The sequence below is a fragment of the Rhinopithecus bieti genome, unplaced genomic scaffold, assembly GCF_001698545.2.
Source record: "Rhinopithecus bieti isolate Rb0 unplaced genomic scaffold, ASM169854v2 scaffold_22548, whole genome shotgun sequence".
Classification (NCBI taxonomy): domain Eukaryota; kingdom Metazoa; phylum Chordata; class Mammalia; order Primates; family Cercopithecidae; genus Rhinopithecus; species Rhinopithecus bieti.
In genome coordinates this window covers 1,651,850-1,676,816 of record NW_016810469.1, presented here as the reverse complement: position 1 = coordinate 1,676,816, position 24,967 = coordinate 1,651,850, and the positions used below count along the sequence as shown (strand labels likewise).

The window sequence follows — 24,967 nt, the reverse complement described above, 5'->3', positions numbered from 1 at the left end:
CCAGTAAGTGTTGGTGAGGGTCCTGAAACTCGGGCTGGGTATTCAGGCCTTGGTAATGCTAATACTTTTCTACTCTGGGGAAAATGCTTAGAACCTGGCTGTCTTGGCTGGAAGGTCCCAACTCATCACTGTATACATGGGGAAAGTGAGGCCCAGAGAGGCAAAGTCACACATGGAGGAAGTGACTGCCACTGGGGATGCTTCAGCAGAGAAGACCTGGGCTTTCTACTGAGGCCGCTGACCTCACCCTGCATGGTGGGACAATGTGTGAGGCTGTGTTTACACACAGAGGAGGGACAGGAAGGCCCAGATCTGACTCATGGGAAACCATGGTAGTTGGACCTGACCCAGGTTAGGGAGTGGCTGAGACCCACCAGGCAAACCCTGGGCCCCTGGTCTTAGTAGTAAACAGACGCTGCAGGCCCAAGGGTCAGGAGGGCCTCATGAGTGAGGGCAGTTGGGGCAGCCTCAGGACCACCTCTGGCCAGCACAGGAGGCTGAAGGGCCGCAAGACTGAGGCCTAGTTAAGTGGGGTGACACCATGTTGTCCTGCTCAGCTCACTGGATTCCAGCCACCCTGGACTGCTCCTTTCTGAACTGTGCCTGGCAGTTTTGGCACCAGGCCCTTTGCACATGCTGTTCCACCTGCGTGGAAACTCCTTCCACCCTCCCACTCTGCCTTGCTATCCTCTCATCATCTTCCAGGCCACAGCTTAAATGTCACTTCTCAGTTTTTTTTTTTTTTGAGACAGAGTCTCGCACTGTCACCCAGGCTGGAGTGCAGTGGCGTGATCTCAGCTCACTGCAACCTCCGCCTCCTGGGTTCAAGCGATTCTCCTGCCTCAACCTCTTGAGTAACTAGGATTACAGGTGCCTGCCACCACGCCCGGCTAATTTTTTGCATTTTTAGTAGAGATGGGATTTCACTATATTGGCCAGGCTGGTCTCGAACTCCTGACCTCATGATTTGCCCTCCTCCGCCTCCCAAAGTGCTGGGATTACAGGCGTGAGCCACTGTGCCCGGCCTAGGGACATCCTTTCTTATCTGCCTTCAATCATTCAACAAATATTTTTTGAGCTCCTAATATGTGCCACATAACTTTCTAGACACCAGTGGTGAACAAGACCAATTTGAGGTTATATTATCTCTGGGCAGTGGAGGCAGGTGGATAAAACACACACGTACGCAGACACATACACAGACACTCCAGGACCACAACACTTATATAGACACACCAGAGATAGATAAATCACATACATAGATAGACAACCAAGCAAACACACAGAGCCACAACAGATACAGACACACACACCATAGAATTCCAGGACCACAACAAACATCAGAACACTTATACACAGCCACACAGACCCACCAAACACAGACACTTATACACAACACACACCCAAACACAGATACACCACACATTACACAGATACTAACATTCCCAGACACACAGACACAAACGTAGACACTTATACACACACATAGAGAGACACCCAAACACACACACACACCCACACTCCTACACAGGCACAAACACAAGACACACACACACACTCACAGATATAGACACCCAAACACAAATATACGCAGATGCAGACCAGACACATGCAGACATAGAAACAGACACACACAGGAAACTGAAACAGAGAGGTGGGGGAATTGATGCTGGGGAAAGGGATAAAGAGTTTTCAATTGCATGGTTGGAAAATAGCTCTCCGAGGAGTCTACATCTGAGAAAGAACTTGAAGGAGTGGAAGGAACACTCTGGGAGAGGGTTGTGGCATTCTAGGCAGAGGGAGCAGGGGAGGGGATGGGGTGAGCCACCAGACTGGGTGGGAGCCATGAGTGAGGGAAGGAGCAGAGGGCCCGGGTACAGGCGGAGCTACAGGTCAGGAGCCCTGGCCTTTCAGGTCCCAGTGAGGACAGGGAACTATACAGGATCTTGAGAAGCCACTGAAGGGTTTTTTTTTCTTCAACTTTTATTTTAAGTTCAGGGGTACATGTGCAGGATGTGAAGGTTTGTTACATAGCTGAACATGTGGTGGTTTGCTGCACAGATCATCCCGTCACCTAGGTATTAAAGCCCACCATCCATTAGCTATTTTTCCTGATGCTCTCTCTCCCCACCATGCAACAGGCCCCATTGTGTGTCCCCTGCCATGTGTCCATGTGGCCTCATCACTCAGCTCCCACTTATAAGTGAGAACATGCGCTGTTTGGTTTTCTGTTAGTTTGCTGAGGATAATGCCTCAGTTCAAAGGTCATGATCTTGATCCTTTTAATAACTGCATAGTATTCCTTGGTGTATACGTGCCACATTTTCTTTATCCAGTCTATCATCGATGGGCATTTGGGTTGATTCCATGTCGTTGCTATTGTGAGTCTACAAGGACCTTGAACAAATTTACAAGAAAACAAGCAACCCCATTAAAAAGTGGGCAAAGGACATGAATAGACACTTCTCAAAAGAAGACATAAATGTGACCAACAAACATATGAAAAAAACTAAACATCACTGATCATCAGAGAAATGCAAATCACACCCACAATGAGATAGCATCTCACGCCAGTCAGAATGGAGATTATTAAAAAGTCAAGAAACAACAGGTGCTGGCAGAGAAAAGCTGCAGAGAAATAGGAACGCTATTACACTATGGGTAAGAGTGTAAATTCGTTCAACCCTTGCGGTAGACAGTGTGGCAATTCCTCAAAGACCCAGAGGCAGAAATACCATTTGACCTGGCAATTCCATTACTGGGTATATACCCAAAGGAATAGAAATCATTCTATTATAAGGATACGTGCATGTGTATGTTCATTGCAGCACTGAAGGCTTTTTAAGAAGGGGTGGCGCAGTCTGAGTCACACTTTAGCAGGCTCCCGCTGGCTGCCGTGGGTGGTGGACAGCAGGTGGAGTGTGGAAGCCGGAAGCCACGCCAGCCGTCCAGGCAGATGACAGTTGCTGGGGCTGGGACAGGAGCAGTCATAGTGGGGAAGGGGTTGGTTTTTGGATATAGTTTCAAGGTCGAACCAGTGGGATTTGCCAAGGACCTGGATATGGGGCATGAGGGAAAGCAGGCAATGGCTTTAGTCTGAGCTGCTGGGTGCTGCTTAGTGAGATGTGGAGGCGGGAGAGGAGATGGGTCTCAAGGGAAGCCTGAGTTTCATTTAGGTTGCATAAAATTTGGGGTGCCTCTCAGGCCAATGGAATGCCTAGCAGGGAGTTGTATATGTGAATTTCACGTTGGGAGACAGGGGTATGGCTGGAGACCCACATTTGTGCATCCTCAGTTTACAGAAGGCATCTAGCACTGCTTTGTCCTTGATGAGCTTATCTAGGGAGAGAGGGTGGAGAGAGAAGCCCAAGGCCTGAGCCCCAGACATCTCTGCTTGCTTCTGAGACATCACTCTCCCCTGGTTGTCACCTAGCTGGTTCTGAGGTCAGGACTAGTAGAGGGCTTGAGTTTATTTCCTAGAGCTGGCATCACAAATTACTCTAAACTGCTGGCTTAAGAAAAAAATCTATTCTGTCATAGTTCCAGAAGGCACAGCTCCAGCATTAAGGTGTCTGCAGGGCTCCATCCTTTCCAGAAGGTCCAGGGAAGAATCTTTTCTTGATTTTTCCAGCTTCTGGTGGCTCCAGGACAGGGGTGTACCCCGGAGGTAAGGAAGGCTGGGGGAGAGGCCCCTGCTGAGCAAGTTACTGGTCAGTCCTGGGGTTGCCTTCAGGGCTGGTGGGCTGGGAGCAGAAGCTCTGAGCTCTTCTTTCTAGAAAGAAATTCGCCCTCAAATCCTTTCCTAACACCTGGGGAGTGCCACCCACCCTCTTCAGCCAAGGTGCCAAATACTAATCCTGGTCTGGGCCCAGAGAAGCTGCTGTTTAAATAGTCAGAGATTAGTTTTCAAATTGACAAATAGAGCCCATCTGGAGTGCTCGGAGCTGTCCCCTCCAGGGCCTGGCTGAGCAAATCCAGTTTAATTAGTCTTGGTGCTCAGCCCAGCAGGGGTGGGGACGGGTTGGGGGAGGGGGTGGTGGCCTTCCTCCAGCTCAGCTACTGGCCTCTCCAAGGCAGTTGGGCTAGCCCTTGTCTGTCTGTCTGTCCCAATCCTCCTCCTCATTGCGCTGGGACCTCAAGAGTTAAAGAACAGGAGCAGGTGTGAGGATTCACTCTGCCTGTCCCCCAGGAAGGATGGACCTGAGCCCCTCCTTCCACAGCCTCCCCTCTACTTCTCCTCACTGTGCAGCGGGCTCCAGCTGCAGGGAGCCACCTGAAGTTCCTTCACACATCTCATGCTTTTACCTGTGCCTGTGTGTGCCACTGCATCCATTCATTCATCTGTCTAATAATTATGGAGCGCCTACTGTGACTGGGCACTGTTCTAGGCACAAAGGAGACAAAGGTTCTGCCTTCTGGAACTTTTGGTTTAGGAATGGGTGACAGATATTGGCCAAATAATCACACAAACAGATGTTCAGTCCCAGACTCTGCAGTGTGTTCATAGAGAACTGTACAGTGTTGGGAGCATGTGGGGGCTCAGTGTGGCTGGCAGGGCTGGGGGACATAGAAGGGTCAGAGGAGGCTCCAGAGGAAATGGCATTTGAGCTGAGATTTGAAGGGCGATGGGGAGTCAGCCAGGTGAGGGGGAATGAGTTGAGAGAGAGAGAGTGTGTGTGCACGCACGTGTGTATTGTGTGCATGTGCGTGTGTGCACACATGACATTCCAAGCAGAGGGAACACTGGGCACTTGCCCTGAGACGAGGAAGCCTGGTACCCCTGCACACCCAGGAGAAGGCCTGTGTGTTTGGAAATGGGGAATGGGGTGAGGCCAAGAGGAAGTGGTGCGGGGGTGGGCAGGAGGCTGGGCTTCCTCAGCATCCAGTCCATCTCAGTCTTTGAACCCAAGAACAATGGGAAGCCCTTCCAGGCTCCAGGCAGGGCGCACGATCAGATTTACATGGAAAGAGACTGCATTGTCTGCAGTGTGGAGATCAAATGCCTCTCTGCCTGGAATGCTGCCCCAGACACCTTGCCCTCCTGGGCACCTCCCGGGGGGAGCACCTCCTTGTCCTCACCCAACACAGCCCACGGAGCAGGCTGCATGGCTACTGCCTGTTCCCAGGTCTGAGGCTCCCCTTGCACCTGTCTCTGTCTTCTCAGTGCCCACCTTGGTGCTAAATAAACATGTTGAATGAGCGAGTGAGTGAATGAGTGCATAACTGAATGAGATTTTGGCTCAAGCGTTACCTCCGTGATGAATAAAGACAGTCCTGACTGAGCTTGGGGCCAACAGATTTACCCACTCCTTCCTTTGTGTGTTCACTGACCTGCACAGAATCTGTCATCTCCCCAGCCCCAGGAACTGGTGCTGTGCTGGCAAACAGGTAACAACAGCCGGCTCTCCAGAGGGGGAAAAGCCCTGCTTTGTGGTATTTGCTCATCTAAGTAAACATGCCTGCTCACCATAGCTGATTTGAAGCTGCTTACCTGACATCACTGAACACAGAATTGGGTGGGGAAGTACACAGTCAGCCCTTGGAAGCTGAACAAGGCAGCTCCAGCCAGCACTCCCTGAAAAACCCTACTGTTAAGAGGAAACCGGGCCCACAGTCTGGTTAGGGCTGTGAATGTCCCAGCAGGGCCTCAAGTGGCCACGGCTGCTTGGAAGAAGCAGCACAGTGTCGTGGTTAGGACACAGGTTCTAGACCCAGACTGCCTGGCTTTGAGTCCTGGCTTCTCTGCTGATTAGTTGTATGACTGAGGACAGTTAGCTAACATCACTGTGCCTCAGTTTCCTCATCTGTGAAAAAGGGGTGATATTGATCATCGTAACTCCCTTCCTAGAATGGTGTCAGGATTAAATCAGGCACTGTTTGTAAAGGACTTGGACAGGTGTTTGGCACATAATCCATATTTAATAAGCTCCGGTGGTGCCCTCAACAAAGAGGCCTCCTTTCTATCCATCCTTCAAGGCCAGTGCAGCTGCACCCGCCTGTGAGCACCCATCCCCTGGGCCCAGGCTCCTCACATCTCCTGAGCATAGGTAGCGCTTCCTGGGCCCTCCTTTGGTCTTTAGAAGGGAGCTTCTTGTCTACAGCCAATGACTGCAGCACTTCCGTGCCCCCATGCCCAGATCTGAGATTCTAGACCTGGCTCTTTGTGGGGAGGGTCTTGGGAACCCACAGAAACTGCTAAAATTCCAATGATATGAATTCTGCAAAGGAAACTGGGGTTATAATTCAAGAATTTTTAGTTGCAGTGACTTAGAAATGTTCAATTTAATGAGATGTACACCCTCTAAAAAACTGGGAAATCCCAGTCGTGCCCAAGGACACAAGTTCAAGGAAACCCCAGGCAGAACTGAGCAAGAAGAGCCCAATGTAAGTTTCTCACTAATCATCATTTGGTGCTCATTGATTTGTTTTATTCTCTCTGAGTAGTGAGAGACAAGGAGGACCTGGATGTTTAAAACAAAATTAAAAAGGGGAACATTCTGAAATGGGGGGAAATTGTATCCATTCATTTTATTTTATTTTTTTCTGCAGATTTGGAAGAGACAGTGTCTGTTGGGGAAGTCCTGGTGAGGGACAGATGGCATGCTCAAGTGTTTATAAAGGTGAGGATGGGGGCAGGGGACCCCCCAAGGAGATGGAAGGTGGTGGCAGGGGGTCATCACCACCCTGGCTCCAGTGAGTGGTTTCTAGGATGCAGAGAACACGGCCGGGGCACACACACTGTGGCCAAAGTCTCCCTCTGATATCCTGGCCTGGAGCCTGGGGCTGTGCACAGGAGGACTGGACTAGAGGATGTACTGGTTGCTTTGTCCTTGAAACCCTCACTTTTTCTTCTCCCAAGTTTGCTGCAAGTCTCAGTGGGAAGGAAGGTGGCCGGGGCTTGCTGAAAGAGAAAAAAGAATCTCTTGTGAGAGTCTTTGCAAACAGTCCTTGGGCACCCCAGCCAGGCTTGGCCTGGACACATACATGCGCAGTGGACCAGCAGCTCTGCCATCCTTCAGGACACAGACGGGAGTCGGCCCTCGAGTTGGAGAGTGGCAGTTGGCACAACAAAGGTAGAGCCAGGCTGGGTGGAGGCCAGGGCTCCCTGATGGGTTTGCTTTCTTCCTGGTGATTACCCATTACCTCCCGTCAGTGGGTGATAAACTGTTATCACGGAATTATCCGCCACAGGCTCCAGCATCAGTATGAAATCCATTACTGTCCGTCAAGCCCTGTGGCTAATGGGAAAACCCGGCAGCTGCCCGGTGCGCCAGGCGGGACTCGGACTGATCCGTTATCTGTCTATTACTTCAGCAATCACACCTCATAATGGAATCTTGGACAGGAAATGACAAGAAGTCCCAGGATGTGTCGTTCTGACGGGCATCTGGTGGGTGAGGCTGCCTGGTGGGCTCTGGAGTGTGGAATGTGGCAGGGAGGTGAGCCAAAGGGTCAGCCTCATTGTCAGCCCCATGAGCTGCAGGGAAAACTTTTGCTTGTGGCCCATGCACAGGTTCCCAGTACACAGCCAGACAAACATGTTCGCGGATAGAAGGCTGACTGACNGGTGATAAACTGTTATCACGGAATTATCCGCCACAGGCTCCAGCATCAGTATGAAATCCATTACTGTCCGTCAAGCCCTGTGGCTAATGGGAAAAACCCGGCAGCTGCCCGGTGCGCCAGGCGGGACTCGGACTGATCCGTTATCTGTCTATTACTTCAGCAATCACACCTCATAATGGAATCTTGGACAGGAAATGACAAGAAGTCCCAGGATGTGTCGTTCTGACGGGCATCTGGTGGGTGAGGCTGCCTGGTGGGCTCTGGAGTGTGGAATGTGGCAGGGAGGTGAGCCAAAGGGTCAGCCTCATTGTCAGCCCCATGAGCTGCAGGGAAAACTTTTGCTTGTGGCCCATGCACAGGTTCCCAGTACACAGCCAGACAAACATGTTCGCGGATAGAAGGCTGACTGACTGGATGAATGGATGAATGGACAAAAACGTAGATGAATGGATGGATAGATGGATGGACAAAAATATAGATGAATGGATGGATAGATTGATGGACAAAAGTATAGATGGATGAATGGACTGGTGAATAGATAAATGGATGAACAGAAATATGGATGGACGGATGGATGGAATCCCAGGCCACATCCCAGGAGGCTGGGATCTGTGCCTTGCTCTGCTCCTACTAGCCCCCTCTTCCTGGGCTGAGTGCCTATCTTGTCAAAATGCAGGGATCGACCAGTGTGGCAACCTGGTGTGAGTGTGGGCACTGAAGTCAGACAGATCTGTGTTTGAAGCCCAACTCTCTGGCAGCATAGCCTCAGACAATTGACTTCACCCTTTTCTGCCTCTATAAAGTAGGATGATACTAGAACAATATCAACTGGCTGACACTTGGTGCCACTGGGTGGTGAGGGAGGCATCCCTGCTCTTGTCCCTCCCTGTTGATGACATCCAGTGATGTCATAGAGACATGTGCTCATAGAGACAAGTGCTTAAACCCAGACTCTGAGCATACTGCAACCTGAGCGTGGGCTAAACATTTCTTTCCCTCAATCTTCCCATGCCTCATCTGTGAAAGGGGGCTGATGGTATGTACCTTATGGTATGGTAGAAGGGTTTTTGTGAGATACCATCACCTCTCTGGCTTCATTTCCAATCCTCTCCCCTGACTCACTCTGCTGCAGCCACACTGGCCTCTTTGCTGTTCCCCAAACATGCCATGCTCACTCTTATGTCAGGGTCTTTGCACTGGCTGTCCCCTCTACCTGGAAGGCCCTTCCCCAGATGTCCACCCGTTATCTTCTTTGATGGATGCCGCTCTTCACATGTCCCCAACTCCACAAAGCCTTTCCCAGCCACCTGATCTAAAATTACAACCCTCCTCTCCATTTCCCATCCTGCTGCCCTGGTTATTTTCACCCTAGGCACTTACCACCCCATTTACACACTGTTGGCCTAGCTCCTCCCTCTAGCACAGAAGTTCCCCGAGGGCAGGGAGTTTTGTCTCTTTGATTTGCTGCTGTATCCCCAGCAACCTGGGCAACATCTAGTTCATAGTAGATGCTCACTAAATATAAATGTGAGTGAATGAATGATAGGTAGATACGCATAACACAGTCTCCTCCCTCTATACCCTGAAATGTTGGGTTGAATTAATTCATGGAAGCAGAGGAGATATCTTGGGTGGGGAAGGATTGGAAAGGAGCTAAGCAACCCACTGGCTCAGCCAGGCTCTGAGGAGATTTCCAAACCCAATTAGCAGTTTTATTAAAGACAATAGGATTAGAAGCATTTGCAGCAAACGTTTACTTGGCTTGAGCTCTCTCTCTTCACCCCCAGGGCAGTGCCTTGCTTCTCTGTCTCCCTGCTCAGGAGACAGGGCTCCCAGCAGGTCTGTGACTGGACCCAGAAGATGGGGGCTGGAGATCTGTAAGACTGGACTCTCCCTCTCTCTTCTGTCATCCCCCACTTCTACCCACTGCCCTAGCAGGTGTCCCTCCCCTCAGAGCAAAAGTGGGAACTTCACACCCCTGGGCTTCTGTTCCCTGCAGGGGGAAATGCTGTGTACATTTCCGTAGTCAAATTTCCTTTATTTTTACCCTCCTCTGGGCTTTTGCACTTGCTGTTCCCTCTCCCTAGCTCTTGGTGTGGCTGGTGCCTTCCCACCCTTCAGCTCTATGCCCAAATGTCACCTCTTTAGGGACATCCCCTCTGGCTACCCTACCTCAAGGAGTCTACCAAAGTCACCTAGCTTATTTCTTTCGTAGCTCTTACTCAAGTGAAATGATCTTGTTTTGCATTTGCTGTACAAATAAATGATCCTGACATCAACCTTGTCATGTTAATATGAAATTATTCCCATTTTAACACGATAGGGAAACAGAGGCACAAAGAGGTTAAGAAGTAGCTTTCCAAAGCCACACTGCAGGCTGGGGGTGGAGCTGGGAGTAATGTTATGTTAATATGATATTATTCCCATTTTACTGATGGGAATAAATGATATTATTTCCGTTTAACTGATGGGAATAAATGATATTATTCCCATTTTACTGATAGGAAACAGAGGCACAGAGAGGTTATGAAGTAACTTTCCAAAGCCACACTGCAGGCTGGGGGTGGAGCTGGGAGTAAACTGAAGTTCAGTAAATGCCAAGTCCCCGCTCTTTCCTTGCCATCCCAGAGAGTCTCTCCTTAATGAATGGAGGGCCCTGAGGTGACCTGCATTCACAACTCCTGTATGCACAGCCTCATTCAAACACAGAGAACACAAGAATCCCAGCTAGGGGCGGGGGTTGGATGCATAGCCCAGCAGGCCAGCCTCCATGCCCCCAGTCTGCTGACTGCTAAAAGCAGAGGTCAGCCTGTGGACCCAGGCACAGGAAGGACAGTCACAGGCTGCGTGTCCTCCAATCCTCAGCCCAGTGGGTCCAGGAGGCTTCACCGCATCGGGCAGCAGTATATTCCCACCTGCTGCAGATATTAATTTAGGGTTTATAGAAAAATCCATACGTTGTGAGTTACCCAGGGCGGCGGTCGCAGGGAGAGGCACAAAATCAATAGTGAGAGATTGTCCTCTTTCACAGCTTCTGTAAACGGGACTGCCTGGGCCACTCAGGGTAGGTACAAGCAGCTGGAGGTCAGTGGGCTTCCGGCCCTGTGTGGTGGCGCCTCTGGCTGCCAGCCTCAGGAGACTCGTTTCGGCGCCTGCTGGGACTGATTTGTACTCTCTCTTGGCACTGTCAAAGGGCTCGGTAAATATTTATTAACACTTCTCCACAGGCGATTGTGCCTTCTTGGCTGCAGTTCCTTGGGCATCAGACTGTGGCAGAGATGCTCCTTGCCATACCCCATGGCTTGCCTGTGTCATGCAGTAAGGGGGCCCCCAGGGAGGGCAGAAAGTGAGGTTCCAGCCCAGGGTGGAGGCAGTGGCTCCATCTTCAGGGAGGGCTCACGAGGTTTTTGTCAAGGAGTCAAAGTCGTGGCTGGGCAGATGCTGAGTCTGAGAGGACCCCACCCCCACCCCCAGTGACTGCTGGACTCACGGCTGGATCCACTTGATTTCATATGCAAGCTCTGTCTCACTTTCGGCCGGGATCAGAGGTGTTGGAGCAGCACTGTCTAATAGAAATTAATGTGAGCCCCAAATGCAATTTTAAAATTTTCTAGTAGTCACATCAAAAAAGGGAATACATCAGGCTCGATGGCTCATGCCTGTAATCCCAGCACTTTGGGAGGCCGAGGTGGGTGGACCACCTGAGGTCAAGAGTTCAAGACCAGTCTGGCCAACATGGTGAAACCCAGTCTTTACTAAAAATACAAAGATTAGCTGGGCGTGGTAGCCAGCGACTGTAATCCCAGCTACTTGGGTGGCTGAGGCAGAAGAATTGCTTGAACCTAGGTAGCGGAGGTTGTAGTGAGCCGAGATTGTGCCATTGCATTCCAGCCTGGGTGACAAGAGCGAAACTCTGTCTCAAAAAAAAAAAAAAGGAACAGGTACAATTACATTTAATAACATCCTTTACTTAACCTCATGGATCCCAAATGTCATCTCAATATGTAATCAAAATGAAAAGGCATAAACGAGATATTTTACATTCTTTTTGTTATGCCAAGCCTTTGAAATTGGGTGTGTGATTTTATGTTTAGAGCACATTTAAATTTGCACTAGCCACATTTCAAGCGCTCAGCAGGCACAGCTGGCTACCGCATTGGACAGCACAGTTCTAGAAAGCAGTCCGGGCTTCATGTCTCTGCTCAATACCAATACAGAGCCAGGTGCAGGGTGGGTAGGGGGGCTGGATGGGTGGCCTGGCAGTGTTACCCACCAGATCTTTCCAGTTCTCTTGGGCACAGAGTAGTCTTGAACTTGCTCAGTCCTGGAAGGTGGGGGTGATCACATGACTTGTTTTGGCCAGGGAAGTAGGAGTGGGCATAGTAGGTGAATCTTTAAGAACCAGAGAGCGATTCACCAAACTTTCCTTCCCTCTGCCACAGGGACCAGCAATGATCCAGATGGTGGCTGTGCTCTGTCTACGTGGGTCCCAGAGTGAGATGCTGAGGTGCTGGCCTTGTTGAATGGGGAGGGCTGCTCTCTGCTCTGGAGATGGCACTGTGCTCTCACGTCCACATTGTGGAAGGCAGAAGGGCGAGAGACGCTGAGTGACTCGTCTTCTGTAAGGGGCTTCATCCCATTCATGAGGGCTCTGGCCTCAGGACCTAATCATCTTCCTAAAGGCCCCACCTCTTAACATTGTCACACTGGTGATTATGTTTCAACACATGAATTCTGAGGGGACATTATCATTCAAACCATAGCACCAGGTGTCACTTGACCTGTCTACCTTCTGGGGCTGTGGGATGCCAACAACGGGGTCCCTGGATCTCACAGCAGGCTGCAGGTATGTGGAGCGATGCCTAATGAGTGAGAAGATTCCCTGAGTGGCTCTGGAACTACAGTGGGGCAGACAGAAGCTACTTAAAGTGCTGGCCATTTTATGCCCAGTGGAGCCCTGGCCCCTTCCCACGAATGCCTACTATTTGCTAAGGTCCTCAGAGTGCACACCTGAAAAACTCACCTCTGTCTCTATAACTTTAAGGGGATGGGATTTCCTTGGGTCCTTTGTATATTTCCCAACTGCAGTCATCCTAGGACTTTGTGGGAGTCTGGGTAGACAGCACACCTGGGGAAGAATGGCTGAGGCCAGGCTAAAGGGTATATGTACACCATGGTGGCTGTAGAATTATTCGTGATGACCCATCTGGAAGCAGCCCTCAGCCCATCAGTAAGGAATGGAGGGTACTTCAATGATGGGATCCTGCCCCGTGGAACCTCTCCCACCCAGTGGATATGGCCACAATGGTTACTGAGCAGCCCTGGGAGATCCCCACCACAGCTGACACTGAATGGCATCAGTGCCCAATGACTGATGCAATCATATCAAATGTGCAGGGCAGCCAAACGCACTCGCAAAAGGGAAGAGTGAAGAGCCAAAGGATTAGAAATGATTTTCTCTCTTTATCTAAAGAGTCTTTATTGTTTGTGGGGCAGGAGGAGTGATCATTTACCACTGCTCTGGTTTGCAGGGAGAAGCATTTCCACTGAAACATCTCCCAGACCTAGCTCTTCACTGCTCACCCCTGCCTCCCCTTGGGAAGGGGAGGAACTCCTTTGATTGGTGGGTTTGGGTGAAGGCACTGAGCATGCTCAGCTCCCTACCCTCCTCTCTCTGGGTTCTGCTTGCCTGCAGAAAGGTTCCCTGCATCTTTTTTTTCACTAGCTGAGTGGGCTCTGCCTGGGTGAGGCAGATCTGTAGTTCCGGGGAAGAGGTTCTGTGTTCTCCTGTGCACCGAAGCTGGAGTTTTGATCTCCATTTGTCTGATTCTGGTGGGAAGAGAGGGATGTTATATTGGGCTTTCTTAAGCCTCATTGGTGTCAAAAATGTATCTTGGTAAAAAAGGAAATGGATGATATATATATATTTTCAAGTCAGGGTTTTTGCAAAATGCTTTGCTTCAGACATGGGGTCCAGTGGGCGTTGCCCTCAATGCTTCACCTGGGGCGCTCCACTGAATGCTGGAGGTGACTGGATCATGTCACAATAAAAAGTAACTGAAAGGCACAGTAAGAAGCACCTGGATCTGGAAGAGGCTGGGTGGTGAGGCCCCACATGTTACCCAGCCAGGAGAGCACCAGTCTGCCATTCACTACCATGTGTCCTTGGACAAGACCCCTCAACAAATGTGGGGTGTGGGCTTTGGAGTCACATAGATCTTGGGGTGGTGTCTGACTTCCCCACTTACTGTGCCATCTTAGGAAAATCACTTAACCTCTCTGAGACTCAATTTCCCCATCTATCAAGCAAGAGTAAGAGGCATTCTTCCTCCAGGGGTCCCAGGGTGCACATGATGGTGCTGAATTTAGGGCACCATGACCTTTCACCGCTGTTGTCCGGTGGGATGGATGGAGGTAGCCAAGAGATACCTATGGGCCTCGGAAAACTCTGGAAGTACTGGAATTGGGCTATTTTCTCTTCCCCCTTGTCTCTTCTGTTCCTCATCTGTCTAATAACCTTTCAAAAACTCATCCCACTGCACACCACAGAGGCAGGGAACATGTTCCGTGGTCAATGTTCAACCCCCACCTCAGTGTTTTGGGCCCATTTCACGCCAACACGTCTTCGAATTTTGACTCCATCAGATCTAGCCTCTCTATTTCACTGCAGAATTGTGGGTTTTTCTCATAAAGTGTTTACTGGGTATGTAAAATATAATCACAGCTTTATGAATATGAACTAGATTATTTTAATGATTGCAGGTAATTTAAAACTTAAGGGCAATCACATTTTCCAGTCGTCTTTCAGTGCCTTAGAAACAAGAGCGAGTGGTTCTGAACAGCTACGGTCTCGCTTGCCTGCCCCTCAGCAACGGCCCTGCTCCAACCCGGTGTTACAGTGATCTGATTATTGTAATTGATGACATTAGGAATAAGGAATCCACACAGAATAATACAGGCGCCTGTCATGCCAGAGTGGTTTTATTCATTGTTAGAGAAGTTCATAAAGTTGAAAGAAAGCATCTACGTGGGCTAGAACAGCACAAAGCATGTTTTGGTCCTTTCTTAATTTGTGAATAAAGTGATGAATTCCAGAAGCCTACTTTCACTGACAATTGAAATCAGCCCTGTACACCCCCGCACCTGCTCTCTACCCCTGGGAGCTCTGCTGTCTTCCAGTCTCTGCAGGAAGCTCCTGCGCTGGCCAGGCTTAGGCTCCCTGCTGTCCCAAGGCCCCAGTTTCTGTTTCTTCTTCTTCCTTGCTGGCCTCATGCAATCTCTCCCTTGGACTCTCTCCCCATGCAGAGCCAGCCCCTTTTGGGTGTGACCACTGATAATAGACACAGGGATCTGAAAACTCTCATTCATCTTTCTAGAAACCAGATCCTCTTTTTAGGGGGCAGCTGTAAACTCTGCGGATTTCTCCTGTCTGTTTTACAATTAAATATCATACCTATCATTTCTTGAGTGTTACAATGTGCAAGTGTGGTGTTTAACGGCACATAGATTAGCTAATGGAATGGCTTACTGCCACCTCATGTTACTGATTTTCTTATTTCCATTTTACAGATGAGGACGCTGAGGCTCAGAGAGGCTACATTATTTGCCTAATTTTAATTAGTGGCAATACATTTTAATTAGTGGCAATGACAATATTCAAACCCAGGTTTTTTGTGCCTTTTAATGATTACAAAGTTGTTTTTCCTCAGAGAAGCGAGGGAGGAAGAAAGTGGGATGTGGATGCAGGAAAATGTGGGTGCAAAGGTGTAGAGGAGTGGGATTTGGAGATGTTCCTGATAATACTTGGAGGCTGTTTTTCTGCAGGGGAGTGGGAGGGATTTGGAAGGCAGGTCCTTGGCTGAACAAGAGATAAGGAGTTAGTTGAGTGGCGGAATGCAGATTGGTAAGAGGAAAGACATTTTAAAATATGGAAGAGGAGAGGTGGAAGAGTTTATGGATCAGATGCACTTAGGAGGAACTGAGAGTTCAGATGAGGTAGATGTCTAAGAATGAGGAGACTCTCCAGACCACATGGTTGCACGAGGTTGTGTGATGTCCTTTAGCCATGTGGGGGGCAGTGGAGATGGAGAAGAGGTGAGAGGTGAGAAGAGATGTGAGGCTGCCTCCTGATCCTCACCGCAGTGTGTGCGGGTGGGGTGGGGGGGTTCGGGGAGCATAAGTCATGCAGCTCCAGCCCATGGACAACAGGGGACCACACCCAGGCTGTTCCCACACCCCCGTCTTCACCTCTTGGGCCACCCAGAACTGCACTCTGCAAGGTGACTCTGCAGATTCTCAGCTCAGGGACATGGTTAAGGCAGGATGATTTTCCTCTCATTCTTGCTAATTTGCTGCTTCTGCTTAAGCTCATAAAAAGTTTCCTAGCAAAACCATTTCGGCCTGAGTTCCTGCTGGAGCCCGCTGAGCTGCTGTAATTAAGCTTTGATTAGCCGGCTATAAATTCCCTTTCGGAATCCAGCACTGCCTTTGGTGGGTCCCAGCAGCGTGTTTGGTGCATGCCTGCCCCAGAACTTGGGTGATGATTCCCAGTGTCAGTGTTTAGTGAGCATTGTTAGGGATGGAGGCAGAGATCATCCTACTCAGTCTGACTGAGGTGGGCTTGTGCAGGAAAAAGACCCAGGCCAGCTCACCACCTCCCAGAAGTGGGACAATGATGGGCTGGGGTTCCGAGGCAAAGGATGCTGGTATGAACAGCCCCTTTGGAAAGCCCTTCCTGGCTTCTGTTTTATAACTCCAAACAATAGGCCCCGGCCAAATATATTTTTGTAACATCACAAGCTTGTTGCAAAGTCAGTTTTATGGATGCACTAAACCTGCCTTTTAAATTATTATCAAGTGTAATAAAACGGCAGAAAATCATCAATTTTCCTGAGAATGTGAGTAAAGTGAAAGTTAGTTACATGTTGGCATGTGAACTGCGGTCCAGCTGTGTCTATAATCGGAATTAAGCCCTGCAAGCTTTGTGGGAACAGCTGTTTTCTGATGGAGCAGCCAGGCTTATATTTTATTTGGAGGAGGTAAGGCCGGAACCTCAGAGAAGTGGCCCCTGCCTGGGAGACGGAGAACTGAGGGCCTGCATGCCTGTACACTCACCCAGAGGCCTCTGAGGAGGAACAAGAGGTTCTGAATGTTCCCCGACAAGGACCCACCTTCCACTCCAACTCCATCAAAAAACTTCCAGCTGAAGCTAAGACAATCAAGATTCAGGATGACCCGGACTATGCAGTGGGGAACAGGCAGTAGTGTGCTACACATGTTTAGTAACTGGTTCTCAAAAAGAAAAAGAAAAAAAAGCATGGTGTGGCTGGGCGCAGTGGCTCATGCCTGTAATACCAGCACTTTGGGAGGCTGAGGCGGGTGGATCACCTGAGGCCAGGAGTTTGAGACCAGCCTGGCCAACATGGTGAAAACCCGTCTCTACTAAAAATACAAAAATTAGCCAGGTGTGGTGGCAGGTGCCTGTAATCCCAGCTACTTGGGAGGCTGAGGCAGGAGAGTCGCTTGAACCTGGGAGGCAGAGGTTGCAGTGAGCCGAGATTGCACCATTGCACTCCAACCTGGGCGACAGCAAGACTCCATCTGAAAAATAAATAAATAAATAAAATAAAATAAAAAATAAAATATATATCTCTCTAAAACAAAGCATGATGTGTAGCATGTACTAGGCTCCATGGTGTAAATACTAACAATTTCAAAGTACCAAGGTTGGTGCCACCGAGTGGAGCTGGGAAGAGATACACAGCAGTGCACCATTGTGGTATTTCCACCATACAGATTCAGTAGACATAAATAACGTACAGGGGCATCAACGAGCGTGAAATATAGCACAATAATGAAGACATGATGAGTTTTGAGTGTTGATTACCTTTGTTTCAATACAGTTTATTTAACTGTAAGTTAATATAATTTAATTTTTAATAATAGCTGTGTCTAGCTGTGTTTAACAGCTGGTTTGCACATTCTTGAAAAATTAACCATGGACTCTTACGAGCCAGTTTGAGCCTGCACCTGCAAACACTGGCACAGGTCTAGGAGCGTCCCGCCAGATCACAAAGTCTCCCAAGGCAGGACCACCTCTGTCTAGCTCACTGCTGGATCCTTTTCACCGAGCTCAGTGTTCAGCGCTCAATAAATGTTTCTTGAGTTTATGAATAACAGGTGGCAGGAAATGTGCTTTTACAATGGTGTTCTCCAGGGGCTGGACTGATTCAAAGCCAAACAGTTCAGCCCCACCACTGTCTGGATCCACCAGGGACACCACGGGATCATCCTGGAGAAGGGAAGGGGAGGGAGGGAAAGGAAGGGGAAGGAAAGAGAAGGGGAGGGAAGGGAAGGGGGAGGGGAAGAAAAGCGAAGAGGAGGGACAGAAATAGATACAGAATGCCAGCACCTTGACTTTAGCCCCATGAAGCTGATTTTGGACTTTCGGTCTCCAGAAGAAGATCAATTTGTGTTTCTTTTTTTCTTTTTTTAGAGGAAGGAATACATCCCAAGTTGTTAAATTGTGTGTTATTTTAAAGCCACTAAATTTGTGATAATCCATTACAACAGCAATAGGAAACTAACACACCTCCTGAGAAACACACCCAGCTTGTCACCACCGTCTTCCCTCTGACTCTGACCTGCCAAGCCTCTCCTCCAACAGCTGACCTCCAGGAGTCCCATCTAGGCTCTAACTTCCAACTCTCACCTCCAGTCCTGACCTCTCAGGGTTCACGCTAATCTTTGACACTCTGAGTCTCCTCTCTGATGCCATATCCCTGATGCTCACCTCCCATCTCTCAGCTCCTGAGGCTGACTTCCAAACTCCGACCTGCACTGCTCACCTCCAGTTTCTCGCTCCTTCAAGTCCCCCTCCAACATCTGGTCTTCTAGCCTCCCGCTTCCTCAGTCCTTGGGACCTCTCCCACTTAGACCTCCCTATAGCCCAGCACAGGCAGAGCCTCGTGTATGATAGCTCTCAATCCCTCTTCCAAGGATGGAGCAAGAGGACAGGTGCCTTTGAGGTGGCTCAGCTTGCCTGTGTTTATTTATATGTATTTATTTGTTTTAAACTTATATTCAGGGTACATGTGCAGATTTGTTATACAGGTAAACTCATGTCATGGGGGATTTGTTGTACAGACCATTTCATCACCCAGGTACTAAGCTTAGTACCCAATAGTTATCGTTTCTGTTCCTCTCCCTCCTCCCACCCTTTACCCTCAAGTAGGCCCCAGTGCCTGTTGTTCCCTTCTTTGTGCTCATGAATTCTCATCATTTAGCTCCCGCTTATAAGTGAGAACATGTGGTGTTTGGTTTTCTGTTCCTGTATTAGTTTGCTGAGGATAATGACCTCCAGCTCCATCCATGTCCCTGTAAAGGACATGATCTTGCTCCTCTTTTTATGGCTGCATAGTATTCCATGGTGTATATGTACCACATTTTCTTTATCCAGTCTGTCACTGATGGGCATTTCCGAGAAGTGCAGAGGTGATAAGAGTGCACCGAATTGTCAGCGTGCGGGGATTAGCAGGCTGGCACATTTCCTCCTGCAGGCAGCCCTGCTCCGTGGCGCTCAGGACATAAGGCATTTCAGGAGAAGCATCGTCTCCTATGACTTTGGCAAGGTGAGGCCTTTCAGTATCCATAGATACCACCTGCAGCCGGAACCCCTAGCTGATTTAGAACCCAACCCCATGGGTTACCTAGGTTGATTCCATGTTTTTGCTATTATGAATAGTGCTGTGACGAAGATTCACATGGGTGTGTCTTTATGTCTTTATGGTAGAATGATTTATATTCTCCTGGGTATATACCCCATAATGGCATTGCTGGATCATTCCCTGTGTTTTATATGTTTCAATAGTTGCAACCACCCAATGGCAGAACAACCGGCTGAAGAGGGCAGAGTTCGACATTATCATCAACTGGGAGAAAAGAACTGGCTTGTTTTGACAATATACTTTAATAAATTCAATTAAGTAGTCAATAAATATTGAACTGAATTGACCTGAATAATCTAATAATAATCAAAGCTACTGTTTATTGAGGATTTATTACGAGTCTGACACTTTAGCTACATTTTTCTTCTAATTCCCATAGTTACCACAGGGAGAAGAAGTACTATTATTTCTCTCACCTTATGGGTGAGAAAATTGAAGTTCAGAGAGGCCAAGGGAATTACCCAAGGACACACAGCCAGAAGGTGGTAGAACTGGGATTTGAATCAGTGTGGTCCAGCGCTCATGTTCTAACCACACTCTTAATGATTTCTTTTCATTTAAGCCTCAGTTTCCCTAGCTGTAGAAGGGGGATCATAGCAGTATCAACCTCACAAGCTGGTGTGGTGGTAACTGCAGAATTTCTCTGGGGCTCTTGAAATGCCAGTAGAGCAGTTGGCTGCTGATGGCAAGCCCCAGCCCGAGCTGGGCACTGGTCACTCTGGATCCTCAGGGACCCTGCTCCTTTTGTGCGGAGCCTAGCATTCCTAGAAAGCAGCCACTCTTTTCCCATGGCCTTCCCTGGGTTTCCTTTGAATGGCTGCTCCATGCCTGGACGATGCTTCTCCTGAAATGCCTTGTGTCTCTGAGCGCCGCAGAGCAGGGCTGCCTGCAGGAGGAAACGTGCCGGCCTGCTAATCCCCACACGCCGACAATTCTGCACACTCTTGCCGCCTCTGCACTTCTCAGAAATGCCTTTTAAGTGGCAGATGCAGCTTATGTTTCCCCTGTGCCAACAGGAGCGCTTGCTGTCAACGCTGACGGCCGCCCTCAGACCTGGAGACAGCCTCATGAGTCCTAGGAGATGCAAAGACTCAGGGCATCTTGAGATGGGGTAGGGCTGGGTTCTAGAGCAGATAGGGGTCCCTGCTGACAACAGGTGGCGTCCATGGATACCGAAAGGGCACACCTCGCCAAAGCCTCCCCTATCCCAGTCCTGATGCGGTGCTTACATTTCCCCATTAGTGCCCTTAGGATAAAGGGCCTAGCTCCAGAAGGCTCTTATTAGAATACAAATGCGGTATCTAAGATTAATGAGACATTAATAAAGCAGGGCTTGACTTTCTTAAGGACCTCTGAGGACTGGGAACGCCAGGAGTCTCCCTGAGGGAAGTGCTGAATCAGGGTTCCAAGCTGTGCTGGCTTGACATCAGAGGTAACCTGGGGTGTAGCCTGATCTGTCTCCTACCAGCTGGGTGACCTTGGGCCGGGATCTTAACCCTTGCTTCACTTTAAAATGAAGCAAATGATGGAATCTATGTTAAAGGGTGTTGGGGGGATTAGATGGGAGAATGCACCTCAGATGCTTAGTGCAGTACCTGCCTCTTAGTAAGGGACCAGTAACGGACAGTCACCCGAGATCCTGAGGACACCAAGCTCCAGAGCCCAAAACTTCCTGGCCCCAGGCCCCCTCAGCCCAAGACAGGGTGGTTCCTCTGCTCCTGCTCCTTTCTCTTACCTCTAACACCAGCTCAGGGTGAATGTTCCCGGTGGGATATGGGCTCATTGGTTATTCTGGTCCTCTTCTGAGCTTGCAGGCGGCCCCTCTGTCCTCCGGCCTGGATCCCTCTCCCCTGTGCTTCCCTCATCCCTGGGCCAGACCGAGCCTGCACCCACACTCCTTGTCCTTGCGCGTCACCTCCCGACTCTCCTAGTGCCTGCATCTCCCAGCTGGGGCCTAGGGATGTGGATTCCCATTCCACCTGCCTGAGACCCTGGGAGCTGCTGAGCGTCAATTTTCTTAGGCAGTCCTTGAACATATGAGGTGGAAAGTGCCCCAGGGATCTTCAGGCTCACCCCCTTCATTGAGCAGAGGGAGTGCTCTGAGTGCTCAGAAAGAGAAGGGACTTCCCAAGGCCCTGCAAAGTGCCAGGGGGTAGTACCTGTATTCTCTGCCAGGGGACATAGTTCTGGGAGTAGACAGGGAGGATATCCTAGAGGGACCTTTAACTCCAGGAGAAGCTCCCAGTGAATCATGGGGATCTGTTGACTCTTCAGGGACCCTGTTTCAGACAACGCTCTTTCCTGGTGGTCTACGTAAGAAGCTCTGCCTTTATTATCCCAGCTAGCCTCCGAGGAAATAAAAATATTTCACACGTTTGACATGGTTTTTGCACTGTTTTGCTTTTACAATCTTTCCCTTTTAAATGCATTTAGTTTTAAGCTCCTCAAATCCTGTTTAAGTACATGGGGATAAGACTTCAATGAATAAAGCAATAAACAGAAATAAAAAGAGTTGTGAATTTCCTCCTCTCTGCTCAGCCCCTCTCTCCCTGAAGCTGGTACCAAATACCCCTCCTGACTCACAGTAGCTCAGGGCCATTCCCTGCAAGGCAGGGGTTCAAAGTTCACCCAAGGGCTAGAAGCTCAGTGTCTAGGTGTGAGGCCTCTCTGCCTGCTCAGCCTGGGCCAGCCCCAGGTCACGGCCTGGTTCCAGGGTTACCCCTAGACCTTAGACTCCGTTTCTTGGAGCCCTGCTTGGTGTTTGTCTTAGGTTCTCTAGAGGAGAGGCTGAGAAGGGGACTTAGGTGGCCAAAATGTGTTGAAGGGATGTGTTGCTTTCAGAAGGAGAGTGAGGGATCAGGATAAGGCTGGGGCGAGAGCTGAGTGAGCAAGGATGAGGTCTCATCTGGGCAGGCGGTAGCTTCAGGCAAAGCATCACAGAGTTGGGCCCATGTTAAGGAAAGGGGGCGGCCTTTTTTTGGCCACATCATAGGTCACAGGCTGTGTGCTGCTCTGGGTGGTGGAAGACGAAAATCTTAACCTCATGGGTAAGAAGGTGCCTGAGAAGGGGACAACTGGGAGCCATGAACAGCCAACATTCCCAGCAGTGGAAAGACAAGTGCACCATGTAATCAAAGGGGTCTGGGTGAGGAATCTCCTTTGTCCACTACAGTGGCTCAGCATCTCCAGAATGGGCCTCTGCCTTCCTCCACCAGGCTTTCCCACTGGGGGCCAAACCTCAAGGGGAAGAACATTTCAGATCCACCTCACTGCATTTTTATAAGTTCACAGGGCAGGGCTTCTGAGCACTTCTTTACTGATGAAGCTCAGAGAGGTTGAGCAATGAATCCAAGGTCACACAGCTGTTGAGTGGTAGAGCCAGGGTTCAAATCTAATTTCCAAAGCTCCTGCTGACCCCATGTTTTTGTTCCTGTGCCTGTTAGTCCTCCCAGACTCCACTTTCAGGGACCCTCATTATCTCCTGCCCAGTTGCTCAGCGTCCTCTACAGTTTCCCCTCTGGGCTGATGGTTCCACTTTCTGGCTTCTGGTTCTCTGCCCTTCACCCCACGCAGCTGCACCTATCTGTCCCCCACCCCCCCAATCTTCCCTACCCCGCCTTCAGGGGCCCGAGTTCTGGCAGGAGCTGGACATACATGACTTGCCCACAAATTACATCTCACAGGGAGCCCGGTTCCTCCACCACTGCCTGTGCTGACACTTCCATCAACGCAGATCCTCCTTAAGACAACAGACATTTATCCCTGACAGTCAGAGGCACAATTGCAATCAGATGCTGGAGGCCTGAATTCTGGGTTGTCACCGAGTTGATGACGGTCCTTCAGTCGGAGGAAAGGGGCTGGAGGAGGGTAGGGTAGGGCTTCAGAAATAGCCCGTCTTCTGTAAGGAGCTATTTCTCCTGGGCCATGGCTGGGCTTCAGCTGAAGGGCAGCGGGGGCCGCCGTTTCCTCTGCCGCTCTTTGGGAGAAGACATGACAGAAAAGAAGGAGGAAATAGGAAAATTGCCAGCAGGGTGTGAGTTGACTCTGGGTCCAGGAAAACGAAGTAGACATGGCTACAGAAAAGGGCCAGTAACCACAGGTATGGAGGAAGACATCACTGGTGCTTCCTTATCACAGGATCTGGCTGTCTTCTCCCTCCTAGGCATGGGGAGGATGCACTCCTACTTCCACTTTCAACTAAGTGGAGTCACATGTCTAGCCCTGGCCTATGAAATGTGACTGGAAGGAATGTATGTCGCTTCTAGGCTGAGGCAGCGAAAAGCACTGATATCATTCTCCAGCCTGTTTGTTCCTCAGCTGAGGCAATTATGAGAAGGCCTTGTGTTGAGATGATGGAATCACAAGATCAAAGTAACCTAAATCACTGATTTTCACAATGGAGGACAGCTGACCCATGGAGGAATCAAAGTGCCTGAGAAATAAAGATCGCTATGTTAAGCCACCAAGACGCTGGGACTCGTTGTCACAGCATAGCCTGCCCTATGCTAACTAATGCAATTGCTGTTCATTGATCATTTACTATGTGCCAAGTATTGTGCTGTGTGCTTTCCATGTATCATCTCACTAGATCCTTGCAGCAGCCTTCCAGGCAGGGCCTCCTATTAACTGCTTTTTACAGATGAGGAAACTGAGGCTTAGCGGGATTAAGTAACTTCCACAAGTCAGACAACTAGCAGGTGGCAGAGCTGGAAGTCAGGCCTGGGTCCTGAGCTGTAATTCTTAACACAGAAACTCCAAAGAGGCCACCTTGGGTTTTCTGCCCTTATTGGTGCCAGGGCTTGGTAGGACACACAGGAGCATGTGAAAGTGGTCTCCAGTGTGTTCCAAATGTCAGTGGAGTCAATCCCTGAGTTGTGCTTAGTCCAGTAGGTGGGAGTCAGTCATGAGCCACAAGCACACCACTTTCTGCTCCTGTGGGGCTCACAGTCTGGAGGAGGGACTGGCTAAGCAAATGCATAGAGGTTGAAATGAGTATTGGGTGGGGTGTGTGTGTCCCCATGTGGGTGCATGCATAAGCAAGAATGGGATAGAATGGGTTCAGCAAGGAGACTGGCCAGGGGGGTTCAGCAAGGAACCTGGCCAGGTGGGTTCAGGAAGGAGCCTGGCCAGGTGGGTTTAGCAAGGAGCCTGACATTCTGATGAGGAGGGAGAAAGGTGTGTACCAGGATAGAGAAAGAGAATGGAGCCCCATCCCCATCCTCTCCAGGGAGAAGTAGAGATGTTAGGTTGAATGGGTGTGAGGGTCTGCCCTCCACTCATCCAAAGCCCTCCTGCTCTCCAGCTCCATCCTTCCCACGAGGACCCCCTATCCCCTGCTTTCTGTTGAGGAGGCAGGAGACTGCATCAGGGGACCTCTTCCTGTTTCAGGGTTATAGAGTGGAGCTACAGGAACAGGAGAATGGTCCCAGGAAGCAGTGGTGAACCCCTTTGTGGACTATGGTCCTGTCCCCACTCCAGGGGTCAGGCTGCCTGCCCAGAAGGCAGGGAGCAACCTTGTTTGGCTTAGTTTTAGCTTTTGCAAAGTCAAGGGCTGAGTCCTAAGCTGGGCATAAGACGGCATGTAGACTAGAAAGAGGCAGACAAGCATGAGTCCAAATCCAGCTTTTACCACTTCCCCATGAGTGACCTTGAACAAATCTCATTCTGTTTATCAG

At 49.7% G+C, this 24,967-nt stretch overlaps 1 long non-coding RNA gene across 3 annotated transcripts; it reads left to right on the top strand.

The window, feature by feature from the left end:
- Positions 1-6,547: 6,547 nt before the first annotated feature.
- On the top strand, positions 6,548-19,516 carry LOC108542196 (uncharacterized). 3 transcript variants are annotated; one of them, XR_001889187.1, is made up of 4 exons: positions 6,548-6,620; positions 6,860-7,073; positions 19,025-19,196; positions 19,436-19,516. It is a non-coding gene; the product is annotated as an uncharacterized LOC108542196 (long non-coding RNA). The 3 variants fall into 3 exon arrangements; XR_001889188.1 differs by lacking the exons at positions 19,025-19,196; positions 19,436-19,516 and adding exons at positions 12,009-12,412; positions 14,329-14,553; XR_001889186.1 differs by lacking the exons at positions 19,025-19,196; positions 19,436-19,516 and adding an exon at positions 7,192-7,525.
- The last annotated feature ends 5,451 nt before the right edge of the window (positions 19,517-24,967 follow it).